Raw genomic sequence first — 18,028 nt, 5'->3', positions numbered from 1 at the left:
AATTATTTTATTATTGTAAAATACGTACAAATCGTAATACCATCTTTAGTTTAATAAAATTACTAATTATATGGAACTGCCAACCTGACAACGGCTCTTTGACAGGTCATTATAAAAAAATTTTTTTATATAATATCTAAAACAGTAAAGAAAAATGTCAGTTATTTAACAAAATAAAGAACGATGTTATTACTTAAAAACCAATAATGTTATAAATAAAGAAACACTACACCAAAATGTAGATTTAAAAAAATAAAATCGACCTGTTCCAATTTTTTGTAAATGACTCATAACAAAGCAATGAATTTTATGCATTACTTTAAACTCGCTATGTATTCCTCGTAATTGCACACGTTGATTAAAAAATATATAATTACAGCAAACATGATGGATTTTATATTTTTTAATCATTGATAGAAATGCCATAAAATAATTTATATTTAAAATAATATGTCATTATTGAAGCTTCTGTAATAAAATATTATGTTTATCCCATCAAAATGTAAATGACGGCATATTTTTACTCATGGATTTGAAAATGTATTAAAATAATGATTTAATTATAATTAAAATATGAAGGATGCAAAAAGCACGTATCAACTAAAAATTATTGTAGTTTAAAAATCCAAATATCAATTTGCACCAAACACGTCATTGGCTGTTGCAGTGTAGGGCAATCATTGCCACGTTATAAACAAAACATTGTATACCGATCGTAAAACACACAAATTTATCATTTCGAATGTACAGCTGTCCTCAAATCAAAGTGTACAAGCTGGGCAAATAAAACAACGTCTTCATTTCAATGCGTAAAAAATATTAAAACTGTCTTCAGATGAAAACCGGACCTCGAACCGGACACTGTACAGTAGAACTCGGTTATAGCGAACCTGGTTTTTAACGAACGCTCGGAAGTAACGAATCTTGCTTGTAACGAGCACTCGCTTATCTGTATCTATATCTATATTCTATATCATATACATATAATAATAATAATAAAATAGATTATTACTTTATTTCCTGTGTATATTTCAAACTTTAGAACTTATTTAACTTGAAAATTACTCCATAAGAGGACTTTCGGTTATAACCAGTGTGAGGAAATCTTATGGGCGAAGGTTAGTGCAAGGGCGCGCGCTTGCAGTCAGATAAACCTTTAAATCGAAATGTTGTGGAACAGCTTGCATTGTTGATATAAGTTAGGAAAGAGTATTAAAAAATGTTTAGTCAAAGAATTTTTTGTTTCAACCCTTGCGAAGGAGCTGAAAAGACGTTTTAGCTAAAAATTTGCAAACACCTAAAATTTGACACATTTTGCGTTTACATACTCATATCTTCCTTCTGGATAAAGCTAGAAACTCCGTTTTTTTTACAAACAAATTTTCAATAAATGCAGATTTATACGTAGTTTAACAAGGTTGAGTTTTGATAAAGGAAAACCAAAAAAATTACATTTTCTTGTAACGTTGCATAATTGTGTAGTGAAATTTTCGAGATGCGAGAAAGCTTTTTAATTTAAAAGAAACGAAATAAAGCTAATACTTGAAATAAATTTTTGGTGCAAGAATCATTTAGTTATCTGTAAGACTCACCAAGTTATTGCAATTTAAAATTACTGCAAAATGCGCCTGAGGTGAAACCGAACCGTATTTCGCTCTGAAGCGTGTTCATCGCCTTTGATAACATTTCGAGAGCTAAAAATCGTAATTCCTAAATAATTAAAAAATAATTAATGTCACTTATTTATTAGTATTATACCTTTACTTTTAACCTCCCTAACTCTGTTAATTTTAATAATATCTAAAAAGTCAAAAGAAATGATGAAGTTATTTTTTAACGATTATGTCAAATTAGGTGCCTTTTTTTAAAATTGGTTCAGAAAATAATCTCAACAAATATACCGTAGTCTTATTAAATTAGCGACTATTTTATTGCCACAATTTTTCTTGGGTACTCCGTAATTATAATAAAACAATAATATTTATGTTTTAATTAGATTTTTGTAAGCGACCGGTAACATTAATTGTATAAACCCCAAGTAAACTACGCCAATGCACGCGCTGTAACGGACCATTTCATCGATAAATATGAACATCGCGAGAGCGCTACGACGAGTCGGCTGATCGGTTGTGGCCTCATGGCCACCCCATAAAATTTCCTCACACTGGTTATAACAAACAAATTCAAAAGTCTCTTGGGCGTTCGTTATAACTGAGTCCCACTGTATTTAAAAAAATCAAATCAAACGTTGACATAGTAAATGCAGTGTTATCAGTCGCTAGCTGTACTAGTGCACACACAGTCGACTCAACGTGGGTCTCGATCTCCGATAACGTTATCAAAAACGTCGTAACGAGCACGTTGATAAGGTTAAAGATTGGAAAAATCTAAAGCGAAACCGTTCGATTACGCTAATTCCACTCGCAGCAACGCAACTGTTCGCGCTTCTTGTTTGTGTGTGTGTTGTGTTCGTCCTTTGTGTTGTATTGTCCTGGTGCATGTGTGTCTCTGTTGTTGTCCTTTTCCGTCCAGAGCAGGCGCTGATTGTCATTTTACCGCTTATAGACGGTAAGACTCCTTCCTTTCGCTTTCTTCCCACCACGTGCGTATTTTGAGGACGCGTCGCGATGCCCTCGTTACTTAGCAACGCAACTTGTAACCTGCAGCTTATGAAACCTGTTACATTGTTTACTTTTGTGTGGCGATGCCGGGGAATGATATATCGGGATTTTGTATCGGCCTCTCTGACATTTCTACAAGTTTGCTTTGTTTGGAAGACGCGTGTGTATTTTCCACGTTTCGATATTAATTAGTTTTGTGAAACCTTGTAGCGATAATGAAATAAACGCGGGGCTTCTGTGCCTAATTGACCCGATGTGAGTCGTTAAAATGTTCTACCTCACGTGATCTGATCGCAATCGGACCAAAATAAAGGATGGGGATGAGACAAGGATAATTGGGGAAATTATTGACGTGATGGGCACTTAATTGTCGGCCAATCGACTGGAGCCAGTATAAAGGAGTATCTATTGCTAGCAATCTTAGGAGTTTTAGGATATTCACCAGAATATGCTGTTTTATCAACAAAAATACATTTGCTTTTCATTAAAAACTAAACGAGGCAAAAATCGAGGAACGTTGTTGTTTCTAACAATAAAGCTTTTATAATATTTTTCATATGTGTATAAGAGACTCGATCCCAGAGACGGAGCAATTTTTATTTTATTTTTAAATATAATGGGAGTATACATTAGAACACCAATTTTACATACAGAGATAGAATCAAGTGTTTTAAACCTAAACTATGTGTTTAAAAACTAATTAGTACATAATCATGAACTTTAAAAATGCGATTATTTGTCAAGAATATTTTTTTTAATTCCTGCAGTTATTTAAGTTATTTAAAAAAAACATTTTTTTGAATGTTACTCTACTACAGCGATTTTTTGGTAAAAGGAACTGCTCTAAAAATACTTCTTGTTCAATAGTGTTGTTTTCGAATCAGTAGTTTTTTTAAAAATAAATTATTAATTGCGTTCTGAGCTTATTACTCTTGCTTTTTTGAACTTGACCGAAGTGGTTGAACATATTTATGGATATTTTTATCTGTGAAAAATTTGACGAATCAAATTGCTGTAATAAAAACATCAATGAATTCAATCTCTTCGGTCAAATTCGGAAAATCGTCATTATGAGCTTAGAACGTTACTTTAATGTTAATTTATTAATAAAAACACTTGTTCAAAAAAAAATATTATTTAGCAGTCATTTTTAAAGTATAATCTTTTACTAAAAAAAATTGCCATAGTAGGGTGCCATTTGGAAAAAATGTTTAATAAATACACATTTATTAAATTTATTTATACAGGGTGTACAGGGATCTGCACCTTTCAAATGCCACCAACAATACATATTCCAATACGAACTCGATTTTTAAAAATTGGATAGTCTTCTCTAGTTTGTTCACCCCTCCAAAAAATTACAACGTTTTTAGTCAGTTAGTGATTAAGATAAATAAACCCATGACAAGTACTGTCATGGGTTTCAAAAAATTAAATAATTAAATGTGTATTTTTGTATATAGTGTTTTGTGACTTTTGTATGTTGATGCGAATATTAGGCGTAAGCTTCGTAAAGTTATGTGAAACACCCTGTGTGTATTAAATTTATTTGTTAAAAGTAACTCGGAAACTGAAAGGATTTTCCAAAAAAAATATTTTTGAAAAATGATAGTTGATAATGATAATGCACTTGTAAGTTTTTTTGAAAAACACATAATTTAAATCCCAAATTGAGAGTTTCTGTATAAGAAAAGAACTCTGCAAAAAAATGCAAATGCGTTGTTGCAAAATTCTTCAATGAACTGAAATGAGATATATGCACAAAACGCTTGGTTTCATACTTTTGCCTAACTCTGTAGACTGATAATTTACATTAAGCCTTTTAATAATAAGTTTCAACAATTAGAAACGTGGCTTTAAACGTTAAACACAATACAACTAATTTTCAAAACAATTTATAGCTGTAAGAAGCACGTATCAAGAGTCTATAAAAAGAAAAATTGATGTGAATAAATGAGTAAAGTGCAAAATGGTTGAATTATTAGACAAAAATTTCATAAAACCTCAAAAACGCAAAATAATTTGAAATTTTTTCGGTTTATTTTTTAGCACCTTTTGCGTTTCTAGAAGAAAAATATGCGGCAATAAATTTCAATAGCGGCAAAAAAAAATCGACCCAATTTAGTTAAATAGCTGCTCGGTTTAGCAAATGCCCTGCGTTTTTGGCTCAGTGGTAAAACTGACCGATTTCTATTCAATTCGTTTTTTTTTTGAAACTTTTGATAAAATTTTGCAAAATAATTCAATTTTCCGATAAAAAATGTACACAAAATCTCAAAGAACACAAAACTACCTTAGAATTCCAGCACAATTTGTCAATTTTTCGGATTATTTTGGCGAACATTTGCGTTTCTCAGGAAAACGAAAACGCAATAGCCTCAAGAATCTGTATTTTCGGCTCAGTTTAATTAATTTGCAGCTCAGTTTAGGGAGATTGTGCAAAAGGACTAAGTTTCTAGCTCAAAAACGTGTTTCGGAGCTCGAAAAAGCAAAAATATCACTAACTTCCTATCTTTTTGTGCAATTTTTGATAAAATTTCGTAAAATTTCCAAGATGGAAAAAATAATCTGACTACTAATACAATTTAGCAATTGGTTTAGCGACAAAAAACATCAATCCAGTTTTGTTACTTCTTTGCTTGAGTTAGCAAAATCTTGCAAAAGGACTGTTTTATCTCAAAAATTTGCTTAAACGCACAAAGCTGAAACAGTTCCTCATTTGATTTTTAATAAAATTACCATCATATTTAATTACAAAAACTTTTTTCATACTTGTTGCAAAATTACATAAAATGAATCCGTTTTCAACATTTTTAACTCATTTTAAAACATGCACAAAGAAATCAGTGCGCGTTGTTTTTTATTGCAACGTTATTTATTTTTCAGTACATAAAAATTTGCTAATCATCGATGCACGAACACGTTTCAGCAATTCAGTTTTATTTTTATTGCATGGATAAAACATAGTAAAACTATATTATATTTGTTTTTATTTGGAAAACACTAATGAAACCACGCAATTAAAATGTGACATGACTAAGGACCAGGATTAAATATAACTTTTATTCAAACAGGTTCGGGCAAAACACTGAAATCAAACCTATTTGTTACCATAGCCTTGCTGAAAGACGAATACTGAAAATTAATTAAATTTTATTTTGATATTTTTCTAGACAAATTCGAGCTTTTAGTATAATTAATAAATAGTACTTAACGGAAAAACAATTAATTATTTCTGTGTTTGGTTTAATAAAAACTTGGAGTGTCACTCCAGAGAAAAGTGTAATTAATTCTTAATTATTTTTGTACTTAGGGTAAGAGTAAATCGAAATGATCAGTTTTAAATAACAACTAAACTGACCTTTCTGCCACACTTACAGCCGTGCTTCTAATTACGAGTCTATTACTCTCGTATAGGTGTGCCCGAGTGTGAATTTCTTGGAGTTTGTTCAAAAATACCTCGTCGAGGTACATTAAACACGTGTCACATCAAATCAACACCTCCACCGGCCGAAAAACAAACATCAAATGACAATTTACATGGGTGAAACATATTTAATTGGCCATTACCTTGCTTCTGCTTCTCCAGGCTCATTTTGCGAGGTTGATTTCACCGCTTAATGAATAAATATTGCAGTTAATGTTTACTTGAATAATGTTTAATTAATTAATTGCTTCATTTTTGTGTTTACTTTGAAGAAAATTGTTGGGAACATTTGCAAACTGAACTAATTTAAATGTCGCGCTTTGAGAGCTTTGCCAGAGGACGTGCTTTTTATTTCCGATTTCAAATTTAATGAACGCAGAAATATACAGGTGGAGGTAAGTCTAGGGTGACTAAGTGACTAAGTGATTTTTTCCAATTCTTTTGAATTTCCTATTTTTCGTTCGAACAATGGGCCGGATCTTCCTGTCATTTCATAATGAAAGTCTTTTGCAACATCTTTTCCACTGGCTAGAGCCTGTCATTTCCTCGGCTCCTTTGAATTATTTCAAACACTTGGAAGAATAAATATTGTATCAATCTGTTTGGTCAACAGAGCCGTTTTTAAAGAATTCTCTCGCCCAATGTCTATTTACATTGTCTTGGAACGAAATAGCTAGAATTTGTGTTCCGATGCATTTTCCATCAAACACAAAGTGATTTCGTATGAAACTGAAGTTATCGCTGTTTCGCATTTCAGGCCAATTTTCTCTTTATCAGCGAAATGCAACTTTGCGGCTCGATGACATTTATGCTCGATGTGCACTGTCTGACGTGAAATTTTCAAACTGCATTTTGGAATATGCGAGTCTGGCTTTGTCCCCAGATCAATCTTGATCACGGTCAATTTCGGTGTCAGTCCATCTTGAGCAGTAAGGAAAGTATCTGTGGTCAGAAACATGTCGCATCCATCATTCAAACATAACTTTGTTGGACGGCTTTCCATCGAGTTATATTTATATAAATCAATCTTACCCTTCATCTCGGACCAAATCGAAATTTAATATCCGTAATGCACGCATTTTGCACAGCTGGCATGCTTTACGATGCTTCGAACCATCCTTAAGATGAAACTAGTTTTAACAAGTTTCTAATAAATTACTAATTAGACGGGTGAACATAAATTTGCGCAAAATTCGAAAAACTGCACTGGAACTTATCATTTAATGGACGGGAAAACGTGATGAGTGAAATGTGATTAGTCTGGAAACTTTAGTCATTTTAATTAGACTTTTCATAATTTAATAAGAGATTAAATTACACTAATGTTCTTCAGTCAGGTATGTGCATTAACAGATGTTAAACAGATGAAATTGACAATTAAATTGTTTATTGTAATACTAGTTATTGTTACTTAAAAACAGTCAAAAACAGAATATAGTACCTACTACTATTTATGTTTTTGATTAAAATTTAGATATTGGTGTCTTATTTAATAACCAAAACTTTCCAGAGTGGAATGATTTTGTTTATATAACTTCCAACGCAATTTGAACTTTATTGCTTGAGTAATAGGGAATGTAACATATTAAAAAAATAAAAATAAATGTTATCAGTTATCTGATGGAAAAGTAATTAATTTTTAATAAAATAAAATTGAATGAACCAAATAAGTGATACATCTCTTAGATCAGTTGTTGTAAGAGTTTATAGAGCTATATTTTTAAGCAAAAATCGCCGAAGTTAAATGTGTTCAACTGAACTGATTGTTAAATATTTGTTTTTGGAACAAAACGACTTTAGTTTTTTTTACAACAAATTTTGAGATTTTTAAACAAGGAATCGTTCAAACTTTACTTAGCTTAACAAAACTGACTGACTGAATGATCTTTTTCTGATAGCCTCTTAAGACCATTTTACTTTTCGACAGCGAAATTTGTCGTTTTTGAACAAGAAAACAGAGATAATAATAAGTACATAATTATTTCAGCTTCCTTTTGAGCCAGAAGTTGAGAGATTTCGTCGAAACAAGTCAAAGAATAAAAATGGAGGATTCACAAACAAAAACAATAAAATAATAATAATAATACATAATAAAAAACATACTATTATTAGTATAGAGTACTATAACTACAGTAAGAGACTACTAGTCTCAATTTCTAGTTATACACTTAATTTGAAAGTATTACCAACTATTCCAGTATTAAAGGAAGTTGGTGTTTTTTATTATAATTTAGCTGTCAGTATAAAAATGTTATCGCAAAACAAGCCTTTTGGCTGATTTTAAGATTTATACGAAAGATTTTAAATATTTCAGTATTTCAACACTAAAAACCTTCTTTGTTACAATTGTTCATTCTATGTAAGAGTATAGTTGCTTTCTAAGGTCATATTTCTATAAAATTTATATCGGCTGTACTTACATGAAGCCTTTTAAAAAATAATTATTTGATGTCAAGTACTTTATTACTTATTGAATACTTATTGAAGTGATTTACGTTTCCTTACCTGACACTCTTTTCTGATAATTCACAAAAAAATTGGTTGAGTTTTTGTGCATGGTTAAATTGAGAGAGTGAATTTTTGTTAGGGTGTAATCTAATTAGTTGCATAACAGTACTAATAATTGCTCTCAATACATTTTTGCGCATTTTTTCAAATTGAACATAGAGAATAATGAGTGTTTTTAAAGTTAAAAATGTCAAGCATTTTAATGCTTACATGCTTAAATGGTGGATGCGCCGGGATAATAATTGTAATTTTTTAATTATTTGTTTTTAAAATCTACATGTAATAAAATAGACATTAAAAAATATTAATTAATTAAAATTATCAGTACACAATATTCTAGTTGTTCGAGTAAACTATTGTCTACAGGGTCTCAGCTAAGAATTTCGAGCTTAATATCTCATATTTGTGCTGTACAGCACAAATTTTTTTAACTTTATAAAGAAAAAACCGATTACAGTTATAAATAATTACGCTCACTATTTAGGTTTGGCAAAGTTGGAAACTAGAAGAATTTATCATTCAATTTCTTTTATTTTTATTGTTTTCAACAATTTGAGTGATGATATAATTGATTTACTAAAATTTTGTGTGTACGTAAGGTCTTCTTGTGTTGTTCTACATCTAATTTCTCCTTATGTTCTCCCTTTAATAATGATCTTTATTCTTGTAATCATTATTGTAATAGTATAGGTTTTTTTTAATTGCACTTTTTTTGTTAAATCTTGTTGTAAATGTTTGTACCGTAAAGAAAGGTTTATTATTATTATTATTATTATTACTATTATTATTATGATTAATATTATTTTAAAAAGTAATAAATGTTCAGAAATCTGTGTTCTTTCTCGATGTTATTTTTTTTTAATTCGTAAATAGTTTCTTACGAGTATAATAAATTTAATGATTTCTAGTAGTGTTATTCTAAAACAAACCAAGTTTAAATAATGTTTTGATCAAAAATTTAATTAGACATTTTTTGCTACATTACCCCAAAATTAGGTCTAGTTGAATTTTTTATTTTTATGTAGTTAATAATTTTTTAGGGCTAGCAATTTTTTTGACGAATTTCTTTTACGCAGAACAACATTTATACATTGACTATTTAAGAATATCGCATACGAAATAATAATAATTTGTTTCAGTAAATTAGTATTAAATAATTAATCATAATAATGAATAGGGATTCTAGAAAAATTCTAAACAAATTCACATGAATAGAAAAAAATACAAAATTTCTAATAGCAAACTCTGTGACTTTTTGAAACACAGCAAATATATTACACTTTTAGCTGATTTATCTTGTACATAAAAAATATCTAGAAGTAAAATTTACTGCAAAATTACTGTCTCACTCTTTTTACCCATATCTTGACTCTAGTTAAAAAAATTTTAAATAATTGTTGTAGATTTATTCGCAAACTTAGAAAATATTATTACATTTCTCTTATAATTAAAGAATTAAATTGGTTAAAACTTGATTATTATTTTAAATGTTTGATGGCAATTATGGTTCACTCTATTTTGTCTACTTCAGCCCCTTATTACCTAAAGCAAAAACTTGTGCATTGTAGATCTCTGCACAATGTAAATCTACGTCTTATCTACCGGCTGTCAATGCCCTGTTTTCGTACTGCCTTGTTTCTTAGATCTTTTACCTATAATGCTGTTGTCATTTATAATAATATCCAAAAACCGTTTGAAGTCAAAGCCAATAGTCTTCAATAGTATTCAGGACACATATGTCTTTTCTTTAGTATTATTTAATAATTATATTATTTTTTAGTATTAATATTATATTATAAGTTTTTTTTCGCATTTATTTCTAGTTTTGGTTTTTTAGTTTATTTTGAAAAATTTATGTTTTTGTTTTGTTTTGTGAGAGGTTAAGTGGAGTAGCGTTAGCTAGACTTCGTCTTCTCACATACTTTCCCTGAATAAAGGCCACTTTAGATTATTCATAAATAAACTGTTGGATTCTTATTTATTTTCAAAATTTACATTTTATTCACAATAATTATCTAAATAAGAATATCTAAAAAGAATGAACAACATTATCAGTACCTAATCAGTTTTATTCTCTTTTGTAACTGGCTGTTATTAGATTTTGTGACATTGCATTTACGAGTATAGTGTTTGGATTTAATGCTGCCGCAGGAATTGTTAGTTCATTGTTGGGAGCTCCCCATTTGGAAATAAATTAATTAAATAATAACTAATGAGCTCTCCGCCTTTTTGCTCCTTTGTCCTTCATAATTAGCTTCCCTGAGTTTGAAAATTCGTAAAAATTTGAAAACAGCCTTGTTGGTAACCCACTTTGCGTCTCTCAATCGAATTATACACAAAGAGTCGTAACGAGATTGGAAGGTTGCATTAAACGGCCTGTGATTTTTGCGACTGCTTGTGCAAGCACTTTTTCTCCCTGTAGACTCGGATGAAGGGAGTCTGATTTCCTGTCTATCAGCCTTCAAGTGCACTCGACTCTCAACCGCCTTTGACACGAGAAACTTACATAGTCCTCAATATTTTATTACGGCGACCGAATCACCGCATCTCCCTTTTATCATATCCTTATTCTTCCTATCGGCTAATTACGTTTCGGCGTAAAGTGCACGGCGCGAACTGATTGTAAAAATAATGACTGGGGTCGGTCAGACGGCAAATAGAGCACTAAAGTGGGTTTATGCGGGGCCGAAGTTTAACTTCGTAAAACGTAACACAATTAAGCGGAATTAAATCAGTGTTTGTATTTATTGTGCTTTTTTGGAGATTTAATGCGCTTCTTTGATCCGGTCGGCTAACGATATCTTAAAACCCTCACGTTGCACGAACATATTCTGAATAACAAAACTTGGGAAGTGGATCAAGTTTGGCTCTTTCGCTGGGTTGGGAGAGCGGTTCACCTGTGGGCATTTGCCAGAAATGGAGATTAAATCGAATACAAATCGACCTTTGTCTTGCCAAGATACCGTGTATTTCCCTCATTTCTAATCATTTTCGTAAACAAATACCGACAAGATTTTTATCAAAGCCATTTGCTATGTTTTAGGTTCAAAGGATACGAACATTCAGGTTTTTAAAAGTAGAAAGACGTAAAGGTAAGTTAATTCTTTATTCTCCTATCTTTTAATTATTTTCAAAGCTTGCCAAGTATGAGATAAAAGTAAAAGTAAAAGCCGATTGGTTGCCAACGTGGGTTAGGAAAATGGGTTCTCTAACAAATTCATTAAAAGACAATAAATAAATTGTTTTAGATCTAGAGTGGGAAGAAAATCATTAAAAAAAGACCACCGTTTTTTATATTAAACAAGAAAGCAACTAAATACGAGTCGAAACTGTGACTATTTTAAGCTAAAGCTGAAGTAATAAAAACATTAAAATATATGCCAACTTGAGATGACATTTACGACCAGAAAAGATTATTGGTTATTTATGGCAAGGAGAAATTAAATTTTAATTTTTCGCGACGTTTCGATTTCTATTAAATCTTCACAATGGCACAATCATAGTCAACTTTAATAAATAACAAGAAATTGAAAAAAGATTTTAAACATTCTGATATTAATTACTATGGGGAATTAATTTCTCGTGTAAAATGGAAAGACCAAAGACAAATTTCAAACTAAAACCTAAATTTAGTCTTAACTTTAGTCATAGACTAATTCGAAAACCTAAAATAAAATTAAAAAATTAAATTAAGATTGATTAAAAATTAAATAAAATTAATTTAAAAATCTATCTAAGTTAAGGACCGGTTAATAGAAGCGTCATTAATTTAATTCGCAATTAAATGTGTGATTAGTGATCACGTGCCCAAATTGAAGAAATGTGATTGGTCCATTTGTGTTGTTAACTTTTAACAACGAATAAATTTTAACAAAGCTTTCTATAAAGAAACAAATTTAAAGGTTCGAAAAAACTAAAAACTAACTACAAACTTTATTGGACACCCAAGAATTTTAAAAATATACCTATATCATTAAAAATTGACAAAAAATGTGAATACCTTTAATCACAACCAAAATACGCAAAAAATTAAAACCGGAATTTAATCCTAAATACCTAAACAAATAAAAATTAAAGTGTTTAACTAGATTGACGATTAAAATATAGGTTTCTGATTCTTCAAGGTTTTAAAAAATGTATGTTTCTTTTTGCAGATTTGTGTACCTATCGTTTGAAGTTTTCAGATTTTTCAGTTTCAGACTGAAACAAAAAAAACAAAGTTGGATTGTTGCCTTTGGTGACAAATCCTGCCATTAGTAATACAGATACGAGTTTCTGACATTTCGTAATTTGATCGGAAGTATTTTTTCAGTTTTTTAGAATGGTTTTTATTTTACAAATTTTGAACTTTAATTTTTTTGTAATTAAATGAGTGTTTGAAATTCTGAAATATTGAAACACCTTTTTTTTGTTTTTTTCTTAGCACTTTACACCATTAATTTTAAATTAAAAAATAATTTTATGGAAGCATCATTAATTTAATCTGCAATTAAATGCGTGAATTGACCAAATTCAACCAATTTGATTGGTAACTTTTAACAGCACAATTAACTTTAATTGAGCTTTCTACAAACTGACCCTTAGTTTGAAAAAGTGTGGTGTTTAAAGCTAAGTTCAAATCATTTACCTAATTTTAAATTAGTTCACAAATAACGTTGCTAAAAAAGTGTTAGCGCTGCTATATATCTTATCGTCCAGTATTGGCTAAAATTAAAACAATAAGAAAGTTGCTCGAAAGTTACGCCAAAACTTCAGCTGTTGAAACTTGAAAGTGACATTCGTTCCCGACCGTGAAGCAACTTTCATGACATAAATTTTTTCCTAAATTACCACATCATCTTCAACCGGCATTGCACACTGTGCATCTGCATTCAAAGCGGCGACCTGAAACAATAATTGCAACATTCTTGTCTCCATCTTATTAAATTACGGCGGTAAAACCACCACCGCAGTTGCTCCAGCGATCTTATTGTACACAGCACGAAAATTCGCTGATTTAGGTGAAAATGTTTGACATTTTCCTAACATTAGAAGTTGCTACAAACCTTTCGGGACCGCTAACACGACTCGAGAACGGTTCATATAATGTAAGTCCGGCCATAAATTAATTAGGCCGGGAGACAGGTACAAAAATATTTCAAATTACACCACTGTATTGAAAAATGCAAATTTTCCGGCTAATTTTCGCAGTGAGACTTGTTTAATTAAAACGTACAGTGGAGTTGAATTTTTACGTTAAGTGTGGTCTCTTCTTTTAATTAACAGCGACGGCTAGAGCTGCATTCCCACGTTCGTATCCCACTTGTCGTAAACTTAATCTCGTCTCGTTCATTTTACAAGGATATAAACGCTCCTGCTGCACCCGAATTGTGAGAAAGAACGAATAGAGTTATTAAAGGCGAGTGTGCACTCAGGACAAGTACTCGACTAATAAGATGCAAAGTAAAACCACGAAACTATACAGAACTTGAACTTCAGCAAGTCCAACTTGAGGCGACACAACAGAGCCGGACTAACATGCTAATGTTACGAAGCCACGTGAACTTCCAAACTGCATATTTCCAAGTTATAACCCGGCCATTTTCGGGGTTTTTATGCGGTCAATGCGGCCCTCGATATTTATTTGCGATAAAACCATTGTGGGTCTCTGATTCAATCTACGTGTGCATCAAACACAGGCCATAAATGGGGAAACGGAAATGGAAAAACATCCAGGCTTTTCTTTGACTGACTTGTCCCACAGTCGGAATTTATCTGTACAATATGAGCTCATGAGATATTTTCTGGCACATTTTTTCAGTTTCACATCACTGGCTCCATTCATTTTTTCTAATCTCGAACACTGCGGAAATGTGGTGACGATTTGTGTGCTAACAAAATATTTTTCTATTTTTAGAGTTGGAAAGAGCAGTTTTTATTTTTGTAATAATTAAAAACGCCAAGTAAAGAATAATTAAAACTGTGGCTTTACAAGTTAATGTCAACGTAAATTCTGAAATAAAGTAAACTAAATGAGGGTTAATGTTTTCATTCTTACGTTGGAAAGAATTTTATTTGCTGTTTTTATTTACATTAGACGGAGCTCGTAATTAAAAACAATATTTTTTGGCGTTTTATTTTTGCGCGGAACAAAGCTCTGTTTGTTCCACACTGTATTCTGGAGCAAGAAATGTTACTCTCTATTGTAATACTAATTAATTATTAATTAATTAGTTTTCACATTTAATGAATAAACAAGAGCGTTATTTTTAAAATGGTAACATAAAGTAAAATAATTAATTATTTATTAAAATTGTTTGCTTGTCTCAGTTTCTCTGAATATTTTTATTAGTTGCGCCATGGACTGCTTACGAGGGCAAAATTTCTATTTTTTTCCTATTAATAATTTATTTGTGGCAGTAAAATAGTTACAATACAATTACTTAGAACAAGAAAAAAATACGATAACAATATTAAAATTTTCTACAAGATGTTCCTACCACAAACTGGACCAAAAGGCAGCAAAGCTGATCAAGGTTTTGGCCCAGACAATAAATAAGAAATAATAAAAAAATTGATTGAAGACAAATACAAAAATATAATAAAAATATATATTTCTATTTAATAAAATTATAGAGAGAAAAAATAAGAATAACATAAAAATCATTTTGTGAGAATAAGTTAACGGACGGGACACTTTGCACAAATTTTTAGACTATATTTTCAATTTTTATCAAAAGTATCAGTAGAAGTGAATTTTTCCTTATAGGAACTTAGTACCAGTCAAACTGCTTGCAACCTATATTTGTAATATTTGACACACGATCAGGAAAAATTCTTTTTGTTTACACATGACGGACGTGACAAAAAAATCTTGTGTATGAAAATAACTCTATAAAATTTATTCACGCAGATTTTAATTATTAAAGACTGTAACAACTTAAAAATTAGATAGTGGAAACCAAAAATTTTTGATAGTCTTTAACGACGTAAGAAATAAGAGATACATTTATATGTTTACAATGACGGATGGGACAGTAATATTTACGTAAGTAATTTTCTAAATTACAAGGACTAGTAAAACATTTTTTGAGATTATTCAACATATGTAGTATGTCAGCTGTAAACACTAATTTATGTTATCGCCAAAAAGGCAATGTACAGTCACCCAAAATGAAAATGACGCATCCACAAACGAACGCCTACTAGATCTCTTAACCACAAGTAACATCTTATAAGTCATCAAAGATCGTAAAGTAGTTTTTAGACATTTTGTTTATCATCCTTTTAAACAATTAAGGAATTTTTTGTTAGTTACAATAAAACAATTTACTAATTTTGTTTATTGTTTCGAACACAATTTTGGATTAACGAACAAAATTAAAAATGATAACTAACCGACATTTTTTTGGCTTATTCTTGACAATTTTTAAACGACTGAAAAAAAGTAACTTGTTTTAGAACAAATTTTGTCAATTTTTAGCATATCTTTTACAAAATTTCTCTCAAAAACTAGCTGATAAATCGAAAGAAATAGACTAAGTGACATCATTTTTTTGTGTTTTTGAGACGTTTTGTTTTGGAAGATCTTACAAAATAAGACACCCGGGAACTTTTAAGCGTTTTCGTATGAGTGTTATAAAAAAAATTGTTGGAACATGTTAATTTAAAACACGTTGCTATCAGAAACGTAGTAAAAACATTAATTTAAAACAACGTTCCTATGGGAAGGATTCAGATAAAAAAAAATAAAAATGTTACCAATAACAAATACTTTAAAATAAAACGAGTCGTGTATTTTGAAAGAAATTGTACATTTTGAAAATTTCGGTGTCAGGTTGCATTATTCCTGGAGTGGCCGATTTCTAGGCTTATTTTTTCCGTTTGTATTTTATAGAATTTGTGGCAAATTGTTTGTTATTTGGTCGCCGAGGTCATCTAAGATTAATGTCGTGGTATATTGGCAATTTTTGTGTTTTCCTCCGTCCTTTTACTTAACATCAAACCAAAATTGATCGCAGTTATCTTCTAGTAAATGACTATGATGTGGCTTTCGCACAAATAGTGCGTCGTTTATCACTCTAGCTTGATATTAAGTCTGTGGACGCGACAGCTTCGTGATACATCTTCATATTCCATCATTCCAACCCAATAAGTCGTCTCCGTCCTTATTCCTCACGTTTTTAATGCGTCGTTCGATTCTCCCTTTCTTTTCCTTAAATAATTCACTCTTATCTTTTACGACCGCACTATCGCGCCGTTAACTTGATTGAAAACAATGCGTTCGGTAATAATTCCAACATTTTCAAATATTTGGAGAAAAATCACGTCGAATCCCTAACTGGATTTCGGCTGTCGCATGAACATTGCAATCATCAATCTTGGAAAAATAATATATTCACGCACACATACAGGCCGAAAACAGGAATTTCCCAGCCCCAACATCAGGAGCACATGCTTCGGACCCTCCATTATGAAGACGTATGCTTCTTATTAATCCTGACATGGCGAGCATGTTTTTTTTATTAGTTTAGTGAAACTCGCTCGATCGCCCTTTTCTCTGTTTGCCTTCGCCCAGAGTTATTTAGAAAGAAAACACCGAGACGAATAAGTTTCACTTCGGGTTATTACCCAATTGGTTTATTCAATATATTGGCACGTACACATGTGGGGGAGACGCAGACTTGGCGCTAAACGAGTTTTTCGTGTTTTGCTCTAACGAAGCCTCTTACATGCACAAGTGCAACGAATTAGCGAAGTACCTTCGAATTTAAGCGCTCGTTATTCGAAACAAAACATGGTTCACAACGGGGCTAATGAGACTATGAGAATTATTTAAATTTAGTAGTTAAAACCGTGTCTTATCCGAATTTTTCAAAAATTGTTAAATTTTCCGGATTTAATAAAAAGAAAACAAAAAGCCTGGCGACTCCAACTTTTTAATATGTTGCAGAGTTGTAGGGTCAAGCAGAGTTTAGGGTGGGTAATTTTTACAGTAATAGAGCAATAGCATAGTAACAGAAGTCAGAAAATAGTACCATTATTTTATTTAAAAATTTTAATTTAGTAGTTAAAAAACAAAAACTTGATTTTTGTTTAATAATTATTAAAATGTTTACTGCTCATGATTCTCATAGAGCCAGAAATAAATATAATTTTAACAAAGCAACATTTGCGTTGTTTTAAAATGCATAAAACAGCGATTTATTTTACTGTTCCTCTTTCCAGGAGCATAAAACGTATATTTTTCAAAACAGTGAATTGGAATATTGGATTTTATTTGTTTAGTAATTTTGGACGAAATAAAGAAATTAATTTTTTAGGCGAGATTTTGGAGTCGTTTACTTTTTCATTCATAACATCCATTAATTCATATCATAAAATGGGCAATTGATTTCAATTTTTATAAAGTCTGTTTAGTTCAGTTCAGTTGTGCAAAAAAGTATAATTTTATTGTATCGCAGAAACTAATAATAATCATATAAAGTTTGCC

General features: G+C 30.9%; 1 protein-coding gene across 2 annotated transcripts in view; it reads left to right on the top strand.

The window, feature by feature from the left end:
* The first annotated feature begins 2,375 nt into the window (after positions 1-2,375).
* The window catches only part of LOC660275 (CUGBP Elav-like family member 1), a 202,027-nt gene continuing 186,374 nt past the window's right edge, over positions 2,376-18,028 (top strand). The window contains exons 1-2 of one of the 2 annotated variants that reach the window (XM_064355138.1): positions 2,415-2,568; positions 11,600-11,648. The gene's annotated coding sequence lies outside the window, so the exon portion shown is untranslated. Of the gene's footprint in view, positions 2,569-11,599; positions 11,649-18,028 lie in introns of both variants that reach the window. The other variant, XM_064355139.1, reaches the window with a different exon arrangement.

This window comes from Tribolium castaneum, chromosome 2, assembly GCF_031307605.1.
Source record: "Tribolium castaneum strain GA2 chromosome 2, icTriCast1.1, whole genome shotgun sequence".
Lineage (NCBI taxonomy): Eukaryota > Metazoa > Arthropoda > Insecta > Coleoptera > Tenebrionidae > Tribolium > Tribolium castaneum.
This window is presented reverse-complemented; position numbering and strand designations above follow the sequence as displayed.